Raw genomic sequence first — 10382 nt, 5'->3', positions numbered from 1 at the left:
TTTAATGTATTCATAACCTTTGCTTACACCACTTGATGTAATGTTTGGTTAGATGTGATGATTTATACCTGTCCACCCACTGGTACTTGGCCTTGGGAATACCAGCAGCACTGTAGCGATTGGATAGCCCACAGTACATTGACTCCAATGACTGCTCACTTTCACTCTGCAGCATCACCCAGGACAGAATCATCCAGTTCTCGTTCATCACAGCATAGGATGACATTGTGCCAGATAAGAGGGTCACTTTTCTAGCAACTTTGCGTGTGTGATCTGACCTGAACACCTGTCCAAAAGTGCCTTGTAGGAGCTGAGTGAGAGCTGCTTCCTGCCGCTGATATTCATGAAGGAGGCACTCTATTAAATAGTGTGCAGAGACAGACACCCCATCCCACCCATCAGTGTCTCCGTAATCCCCAAACGGTGCAGGTGTGTCATCCTTCCTCAGTGCCCCAGTGATGGTTTTCTGACCATACATCCCTGCTTCAGCATCCCTGACATTCTGCACACTGAGAAGGTAAGCCAGATGTGCTCTTTCAAATTTAAGGTGAAGCACCTCAGACAGCTGGTTGGCCATGTCATTAGGGGATTTTCCAGAGCGCCTCAGTTCATCCATCACTGTTTTACAGATTGCCTTCTTATGGGTGAGGAAGGCTGGCAAGACGTTTCTGAATCGCTGTGGTAGAATGTCCAGCCACTGAGGTTTATCAGCAAACCAGTATCTTTTGCATGCCTTACAACACAGACGTGAAGCAAGGATGTAAAATTGCCCAGTAGTACCAAGGATCACTCTGGGTTTTCCCACACCAGAGGACACAACATTTGGATTTTGACATCTGTAAAGACAAGGCAGGATGTAATTGTTCCTAAGCCATTCCATTATACTGTGCTCAGGTTTCCAAATGAAAAAGGGATGGAGTTGGAAGTATTTGGGTGATGGAAGGCCAGTGTTTGTCTCTATAAGCTCAGGCTGAGGTGGATAGCGCCACAAGGAGACCATATTCATGAGGTGTCTTACTGGGTGTGATCCTGGCCAGAGCCCCATGGATTCCATCTCTGTCTTCATCCAAATTCTTTGATGAAGAGAGCAGTTCCAGCGGCTGATATCTTGCAAGTAGCTAGGAACAGGTGCTTCTTTCTGTACAGAAGGCATTGATGCAGGAGCTGTAGGTGCTGATTGTGCAGCAGGAGGTGGTACAGGCCCATCAGTCTGTGAAGAAGGCATACTGGGACTGGGAGAACTAGAGACTGCATGTGATGTCGACAGAACTGGATGGAACACACAAAAAAAAAAAAAAAAAAAAAATATATATATATATATATATATATATATATATATATATATATGTGTGTGTGTGTGTGTATTAACAATGATTGCACATGATGTGTATTTAACTGTCTTTACCTTTTTTGTAGCTGAGAACAGGGGTTTCAGTCAGTGCAGATGGCATTGGTGCCGGTGTTGATTGTGTTGCTGCAGGTGGTACAGAGCCTTCACCCCGTGAAGAAGGCCTACACACAGGAACTGATGTTGATGGAGGCTGTGGCAGACCTGCATGGAACAGCACAAGGAGGAAATAAAAAATATATTAAAACACTGAATGTACATGATGTGTATTTAATTGTCTTGACTACATTAAATGACTCATTTAATGTAATGCATGAATCATTGTTTATTCTATTATTCTATTTATTCTAGGAATGCAAATTCTAATAATGTTCAAAAGTCTGTAAGTAAACATTCCACTTATAACAACAAATGACACTTTAAATACCATGCATACAATTCATGAAGTGCACTCACCCTCACCACTGGTATGTTCAACCCTTAATTATAGTTAGAACAAAAAAACATGTTTTTTAGAACAGGCAAGAACACTGCCAAAGCAACAAATAAGATAATTAAATTCAGAAATAGAGGATAAGTCTGTATGTAACAGAATAAGCCTCTGAATCTGATTTGGAAAGTAACCTGCTGTAGACAAGTGTGTGGATTCCGTGGCTGCAGATGATCCTGAAAATTAAGCATAATTTGAACATTTTTGCTCCAGTATGTGCAATTGCATGTGTCAAAAACATGCTGAACTTGAAATGGCTCTGTATAACACACATGACGTGACTCTTGATTCACTTACTCAGCTTTGTGAGATACTTTGTTGGAGACAGACTCAGCATTATCCTCTCCAGTTCTTCATCCTCCTCCATCACTATAAAACAAAATCAATGGATCAGTAGGCTTTAAGTAACAATATAAGCAAATTTGCATGAATTTTATTAACTTACCAGGCTGATCAGAAGCAGTACTAGAAGGAACAAGTGGTCTTGCAGTGGAAGCTGATGGTGAGGGCAACGGAGGAGTGTTTATTGTCAGCTGTTGTTGCTGCTGTTTTAAAAGATACTGCTGCAAGTTGTACATTTTGCTGCCTGGAACACACTTCTGCTTCATTATAAAGAAAGCATATCCATCTGCCCTGGTATCCCAAATTTGTCTCCAAGTGTTTTGAGCTCTTGTTCCAAATCCAACAGTATTGTCTTCCTCTATCAAAACTGGCAATGGATCTGGCCTTTGAGACAGATACCGTTTAAGATCATCAATTTCCTTAAAGCTTCTTGAGTATTCAATAAAGGAAATTAGACTATCTTTGCAAGGACCCTCTGGGTTGAACTGCCCAGCCTGTTCTTCTTTCTCAACCTTATTGGACAGGTACAAAGCATAGCCGACATCATTCTCTAGTAACCACCTGAAAGACTGGCCCTTGTATTTGCCAAACTGTAGAATGTATTCTCCCAACACCTCTTGCTTGTCAGAGACATCCCCTCCTCTCTGTAAGACAACAGAACGGGCATTCATCCTGACCAGATCTTCTCTTTGAGGTGTTGACTTGTTCTGCAGTGAAGGGTTGTCTTTAATTTTTTTTGCCTCTTCTGATGGGTCCCGGCGTAAATGGCCTGATGGGCCTTTCCTGAAAGACACCTTGTATCTCCCGGGGAAAAAAACTGTTTTCTTCATGTTGCAGTTCTGAGATCATGGCCACATAAAAATACTTAATATAGTGAAATAAGACAGTTATCAGCAGCAGTTATATATATATATATATATTATTATATATAAGTTATTTTAACTTGCCATAATATTTCATAATATTACAGTTTTTTAGCTTAATAAATGCAGCCTTAGAGCATAAGAGACTTATAAATTTGTGTTATTTAATATTTATTTAATCCACTCAATATATGAGTACGTATATAAAATATTTATTATGAAAATGTATACATGTATATATTAAAACAAGTTTAACTAATTAAAAATGTTGTTTTATATACACACAGTTTAAATTATACCATTAAATTGCACAAGTACAATGTAATATATATAATAATATAGAATATATATGTAATAAATGTAATATGTGTGTAATACATATTAATTACATTATGAGTATCATATTGCATTGTTAACATTTTCAAAAAAACATTTTTAAGTACTTAGAGATCAATTATGAAACCTTCACTCTTACAAAGAAACTATGACAATTATATAAAATAACTGCTGTATGTTCAACTATGAGTTTGGTTTAATATTTCCTAACATCACAAACCATTCAACACAATTAACAATACCATTACATGAGAATATACATGTCATTTATATGATAATGTATTTACAATACAGAAAGTTAATATTGCTAAAGTAACGTAGCATTTAACTTAACTTACCTTCTCGCTTAACATTAATTGCGTTGATCTCGAACTCTTACGTAAAAACAGCGGTCACCTGAGGTAAAACTTTTGCGACGGTAGTTTAGACAGTAAATGCTTGCCAGCAAACTTGTTTTGTTTTGTACAACAATTCGGTAAACAGATATCTCTCCGATCGTGAAACTGGTCTCCTCCCCTCCTCCACTCACTACGAATGATTGACAGATGACACCAGGCTTCTTAAATTCCCCGCCACGGAAGAGGCAAAACAGCGCCAGGAAATCTACGTGTGGCCACAAATATATTGCATCCGTAGTGTTAAGCACTACCATAGAGAATGAATGGGAAAAGTTAAGAGAAGTTAAGCTTAACTATTTTCGGCTCTCGCGCGGAAGACCGGGGTTCGATTCCCCGACTGGGAGAGCTAGCTCTTTTCAGCTTCCGAACGATCCATTCAAAAGTTTTGGGAGGAGCCACAGGTCACAGAAGGAGTTCTGCTTCGACATCAGCCCGAGCCAAAGGACATGCGTTGGCCGGGAATCGAACCCGGGTCAACTGCTTGGAAGGCAGCTATGCTCACCACTATACCACAAACGCAGTCAGCAGTCAGCAGTCAGCCACTTGCGCCGTCGTTAAGAAGGCTCAAAGTGCACGAGTCGCCGATAGGGCTAGAGGAGCTGATGAGATCTTTGTTTGGACCCATCACTAAAGAGAGCCTTCCAGAGTTTGCATCCCGTCACGTACAAGAAAGTGCTGCCTTCCCATGCCAGCTAAATAAACACTAAGTGCTGACAGCGCAAACGCAGAGAGTGCAAATACAGAGGATGACCAGTGGCACGCCCTCCTGCAGCGTGTTGGCGGACGGCCAAATTGATTCTGCTATTGCATTTTGATGTAGCTCTGTCCTCGGTCCACCAATAACCACAAGCCCAATCAAGGCAATCTCTTTCTCATGCCTCCATCTGAAAAGTTGGAGAAAATCTTATATGAATAAAAGAGTCTTTTAAAGAAATCCCTTATTCCGAGGTCACCGTAGCCACCAGATCCAGTCTGTATCCAGATCAGTGGGCCGCTTCAGTCACCCGAATCCAGTCAGTATCCAGACAAGATGGTTAATCAACACCTAGAAAGGACCTCTCTGGCCCTGAAACACCTCTAGCCCTATCGGACAACTAGATGAGCCCCAGATACAGATCCCCTGTAAAGACCTTGTCTCAGACGACCACCAGGACAAGACCACAGGAAACAGATGATTCTTCTGCACAGTCTGACTTTTCTGCAGCCTGGAGCTGATTTGCTGGTTTCTTCTGACCAGAGGAGAACTGTCTCCCCAACTGAGCCTGGTTTCTCACCGGGTTTTTTCTCCATTTTTTCACCGATCGAGTTTTGGTTCCTTGCCTCTGTCGCCTCTGGCAGGCATAGCTGGGGACACTTCATGTACAGCGATATCGTTGACTTGATTGCAAATTATTGCACAGATAATATTTAAACTGAACTTAGTTGAATGATGACATCACCGATTTCAATGACGAAATGCATTTAACTGTCATTTTGCTTTATTGACGCACTGTGTTCCTAATTAATGTTGTTCAGTTGCATTGACACAATCCTTTTTGTTTAAAGCGCAATTAAAAAAAAAAAAAAAAAAAAAAGAGTCCAAACAATGACCCCTGCAACGGGTAGTGTTCCAAATGTTATGCGACTTTAGCTAATGATGGGTCCATCCGGAATTTGACGGTGCTAGGGCTGTGTCAGCGTCAGAAAAAGCCATGCATTGTTCAGTTATGTCAGTGCAGTAGCGTCAGTTGGGGGAGAAACGGCAGCATGCGCAGCTCCTCGTTAGTATAGTGGACAGTATCTCCGCCTGTCACGCGGAAGACCGGGGTTCGATTCCCCGACGGGGAGAGCTAGCTCTTTTCGGCTTCTGAACGATCCATCCAAAAGTTTTGGGAGGAGCCACAGGTCACAGAAGGAGTTCTGCTTCGACATCAGCCCGAGTCAAAGGACATGCGTTGGCCGGGAATCGAACCCGGGTCAGCTGCTTGGAAGGCAGCTATGCTCACCACTATACCACCAACGCAGTCAGCCAGTTGCGCCGTCGTTAAGAAGGCTCGAAGTGCACGAGTCGCCGATAGGGCTAGAGGAGCTGATGAGATCTTTGTTTGGACCCGTCACTAAAGAGAGCCTTCCAGAGTTTGCATCCCGTCACGTACAAGAAAGTGCTGCCTTCCCATGCCAGCTAAATAAACACTAAGTGCTGACAGCGCAAACGCAGAGAGTGCAAATACAGACGATGAACAGTGGCACGCCCTCCTGCAGCGTGTTTGCGGACTGCCAAATTGATTCTGCTATTGCATTTTGATGTAGCTCTGTCCTCGGTCCACCAATAACCACAAGCCCAATCAAGGCAATCTCTTTCTCATGCCTCCATCTGAAAAGTTGGAGAAAATATTCTATGAATAAAAGAGTCTTTTAAAGAAATCCCTTATTCCGAGGTCACCGTAGCCACCAGATCCATTCTGTATCCAGATCAGTGGGCCACTTCAGTCACCCGGATCCAGTCAGTATCCAGACAAGATGGTGGATCAACACCTAGAAAGGACTTCTATGGCCCTGAAACACAGCGGAGACCGGGACAACTAGATGAGCCCCAGATACAGATCCCCTGTAAAGACCTTGTCTTAGACGACCACCAGGACAAGACCACAGGAAACAGATGATTCTTCTGCACAGTCTGACTTTTCTGCAGCCTGGAGCTGATTTGCTGGTTTCTTCTGACCAGAGGAGAACTGTCTCCCCGACTGAGCCTGGTTTCTCACCGGGTTTTTTCTCCATTTTTTCACCGATCGAGTTTTGGTTCCTTGCCTCTGTCGCCTCTGGCAGGCATAGCTGGGGACACTTCATGTACAGCGATATCGTTGACTTGATTGCAAATTATTGCACAGATACTATTTAAACTGAACTTAGCTGAATGATGACATCACCGATTTCAATGACGAAATGCCTTTAACTGTCATTTTGCTTTATTGACGCACTGTGTTCCTAATTAATGTTGTTCAGTTGCATTGACACAATCCTTTTTGTTTAAAGCGCAATTAAAAAAAAAAAAAAAGAGTCCAAACAATGACCCCTGTCACGGGTAGTGTTCCAAATGTTATGCGACTTTAGCTAATGATGGGTCCATCCGGAATTTGACGGTGCTAGGGCTGTGTCAGCGTCAGAAAAAGCCATGCATTGTTCAGTTATGTCGGTGCAGTAGCATCGGTTGGGGGAGAAACGGCAGCATGCGCAGCTCCTCGTTAGTATAGTGGACAGTATCTCCGCCTGTCACGCGGAAGACCGGGGTTCGATTCCCCGACGGGGAGAGCTAGCTCTTTTCGGCTTCCGAATGATCCATCCAAAAGTTTTGGGAGGAGCCACAGGTCACAGAAGGAGTTCTGCTTCGACATCAGCCCGAGCCAAAGGACATGCATTGGCCGGGAATCGAACCCGGGTCAACTGCTTGGAAGGCAGCTATGCTCACCACTATACCACCAACGCAATCAGCAGTCAGGCACTTGCGCCGTCGCTAAGAAGGCTCGAAGTGCACGAGTCGCCGATAGGGCTAGAGGAGCTGATGAGATCTTTGTTTGGACCCGTCACTAAAGAGAGCCTTCCAGAATTTGCATCCCGTCACGTACAAGAAAGTGCTGCCTTCCCATGCCAGCTAAATAAACACTAAGTGCTGACAGCGCAAACGCAGAGAGTGCAAATACAGACGATGACCAGTGGCACGCCCTCCTGCAGCATGTTAGCAGACGGCCAAATTGATTCTGCTCTTGACATTTCGATGTAGCTCTGCTGTGAGCAGAGCACCCAAAAATACAGGTCACTCGCAAAAGTTCCCCTCCACGGAAATCTTTACTAAAAGGCGAAAGATTTATGCGACAATGAAGAGAAACTCGAGCTGTGTCTACGACCCCTCGGGCCTGTGCGCTGCCTCTGGTAAACCACTACGCTCGCCAAGGGTCATCAAGGGTGACGACGCCTGCCCACATGCGTTTCGTCAGGCCCCCCCCCCACTCCAAAAGGGAGGAGTAAAACTCACAAAAGTCCCCTCGGTCCACCAATAACCACAAGCCCAATCAAGGCAATCTCTTTCTCATGCCTCCATCTGAAAAGTTGGAGAAAATCTTATATGAATAAAAGAGTCTTTTAAAGAAATCCCTTATTCCGAGGTCACCGTAGCAACCAGATCCAGTCTGTATCCAGATCAGTGGGCCGCTTCAGTCACCCGGATCCAGTCAGTATCCAGACAAGATGGTTGATCAACACCTAGAAAGGACCTCTATGGCCCTGAAACACCTCTAGCCCTATCGGACAACTAGATGAGCCCCAGATACAGATCCCCTGTAAAGACCTTGTCTCAGACGACCACCAGGACAAGACCACAGGAAACAGATGATTCTTCTGCACAGTCTGACTTTTCTGCAGCCTGGAGCTGATTTGCTGGTTTCTTCTGACCAGAGGAGAACTGTCTCCCCGACTGAGCCTGGTTTCTCACCGGGTTTTTTCTCCATTTTTTCACCGATCGAGTTTTGGTTCCTTGCCTCTGTCGCCTCTGGCAGGCATAGCTGGGGACACTTCATGTACAGCGATATCGTTGACTTGATTGCAAATTATTGCACAGATACTATTTAAACTGAACTTAGCTGAATGATGACATCATCGATTTCAATGACGAAATGCCTTTAACTGTCATTTTGCTTTATTGACGCACTGTGTTCCTAATTAATGTTGTTCAGTTGCATTGACACAATCCTTTTTGTTTAAAGCACTATTTAAAAAAAAAAAAAAAAAAAAGAGTCCAAACAATGACCCCTGCAACGGGTAGTGTTCCAAATGTAATGCCACTTTAGCTAATGATGGGTCCATCCGGAATTTGACGGTGCTAGGGCTGTGTCAGCGTCAGAAAAAGCCATGCATTGTTCAGTTATGTCGGTGCAGTAGCGTCGGTTGGGGGAGAAACAGCAACATGCACAGCTCCTCGTTAGTATAGTGGACAGGATCTCCGCCTGTCACGCGGAAGACCGGGGTTCGATTCCCCGACGGGGAGGGCTAGCTCTTTTCGGCTTCAGAACGATCCATCCAAAAGTTTTGGGAGGAGCCACAGGTCACAGAAGGAGTTCTGCTTCGACATCAGCCCGAGCCAAAGGACATGCGTTGGCCAGGAATCGAACCCGGGTCAACTGCTTGGAAGGCAGCTATGCTCACCACTATACCACCAACGCAGTCAGCAGTCAGCCACTTGCGCCGTCGTTAAGAAGGCTCGAAGTGCACGAGTCGCCGATAGGGCTAGAGGAGCTGATGAGATCTTTGTTTGGACCCGTCACTAAAGAGAGCCTTCCAGAGTTTGCTTCCCGTCACGTACAAGAAAGTGCTGCCTTCCCATGCCAGCTAAATAAACACTAAGTGCTGACAGCGCAAACGCAGAGAGTGCAAATACAGACGATGACCAGTGGCACGCCCTCCTGCAGCGTGTTGGCGGACGGCCAAATTGATTCTGCTATTGCATTTTGTTGTAGCTCTGTCCTCGGTCCACCAATAACCACAAGCCCAATCAAGGCAATCTCTTTCTCATGCCTCCATCTGAAAAGTTGGAGAAAATCTTATATGAATAAAAGAGTCTTTTAAAGAAATCCCTTATTCCGAGGTCACCGTAGCCACCAGATCCATTCTGTATCCAGATCAGTGGGCCGCTTCAGTCACCCGGATCCAGTCAGTATCCAGACAAGATGGTGGATCAACACCTAGAAAGGACCTCTATGGCCCTGAAACACAGCGGAGACCGGGACAACTAGATGAGCCCCAGATACAGATCCCCTGTAAAGACCTTGTCTTAGACGACCACCAGGACAAGACCACAGGAAACAGATGATTCTTCTGCACAGTCTGACTTTTCTGCAGCCTGGAGCTGATTTGCTGGTTTCTTCTGACCAGAGGAGAACTGTCTCCCCGACTGAGCCTGGTATCTCACCGGGTTTTTTCTCCATTTTTTCACCGATCGAGTTTTGGTTCCTTGCCTCTGTCGCCTCTGGCAGGCATAGCTGGGGACACTTCATGTACAGCGATATCGTTGACTTGATTGAAAATTATTGCACAGATACTATTTAAACTGAACTTAGCTGAATGATGACATCATCGATTTCAATGACGAAATGCCTTTAACTGTCATTTTGCTTTATTGACGCACTGTGTTCCTAATTAATGTTGTTCAGTTGCATTGACACAATCCTTTTTGTTTAAAGCACTATTTAAAAAAAAAAAAAAAAAAAGAGTCCAAACAATGACCCCTGCAACGGGTAGTGTTCCAAATGTAATGCCACTTTAGCTAATGATGGGTCCATCCGGAATTTGACGGTGCTAGGGCTGTGTCAGCGTCAGAAAAAGCCATGCATTGTTCAGTTATGTCGGTGCAGTAGCGTCGGTGCAGTAGCGTCGGTTGGGGGAGAAACAGCAACATGCACAGCTCCTCGTTAGTATAGTGGACAGTATCTCCGCCTGTCACGCGGAAGACCGGGGTTCGATTCCCGATGGGGAGGGCTACCTCTTTTCGGCTTCTGAACGATCCATCCAAAAGTTTTGGGAGGAGCCACAGGTCACAGAAGGAGTTCTGCTTCGACATCAGCCCGAGCCAAAGGACA

The 10382-nt window shown here is 44.6% G+C and overlaps 6 non-coding genes across 6 annotated transcripts; 3 read left to right on the top strand and 3 right to left on the bottom strand.

The window, feature by feature from the left end:
* Positions 1-5532: 5532 nt before the first annotated feature.
* On the top strand, positions 5533-5604 carry trnad-guc (transfer RNA aspartic acid (anticodon GUC)). Its single transcript has one exon. It is a non-coding gene; the product is annotated as a tRNA-Asp (tRNA).
* A 103-nt stretch (positions 5605-5707) lies between these two features.
* trnag-ucc (transfer RNA glycine (anticodon UCC)) lies at positions 5708-5779 on the bottom strand. The gene has a single exon. It is a non-coding gene; the product is annotated as a tRNA-Gly (tRNA).
* Positions 5780-6992: 1213 nt separating this feature from the next.
* trnad-guc (transfer RNA aspartic acid (anticodon GUC)) lies at positions 6993-7064 on the top strand. Its single transcript has one exon. It is a non-coding gene; the product is annotated as a tRNA-Asp (tRNA).
* A 103-nt stretch (positions 7065-7167) lies between these two features.
* Positions 7168-7239, bottom strand: trnag-ucc (transfer RNA glycine (anticodon UCC)). The gene has a single exon. It is a non-coding gene; the product is annotated as a tRNA-Gly (tRNA).
* Positions 7240-7532: 293 nt separating this feature from the next.
* LOC132146048 (U5 spliceosomal RNA) lies at positions 7533-7647 on the bottom strand. The gene has a single exon (XR_009434798.1). It is a non-coding gene; the product is annotated as a U5 spliceosomal RNA (small nuclear RNA).
* Positions 7648-8722: 1075 nt separating this feature from the next.
* trnad-guc (transfer RNA aspartic acid (anticodon GUC)) lies at positions 8723-8794 on the top strand. The gene has a single exon. It is a non-coding gene; the product is annotated as a tRNA-Asp (tRNA).
* Positions 8795-10382: the final 1588 nt, after the last annotated feature.

This window comes from Carassius carassius, chromosome 8, assembly GCF_963082965.1.
Source record: "Carassius carassius chromosome 8, fCarCar2.1, whole genome shotgun sequence".
Lineage (NCBI taxonomy): Eukaryota > Metazoa > Chordata > Actinopteri > Cypriniformes > Cyprinidae > Carassius > Carassius carassius.
This window is presented reverse-complemented; position numbering and strand designations above follow the sequence as displayed.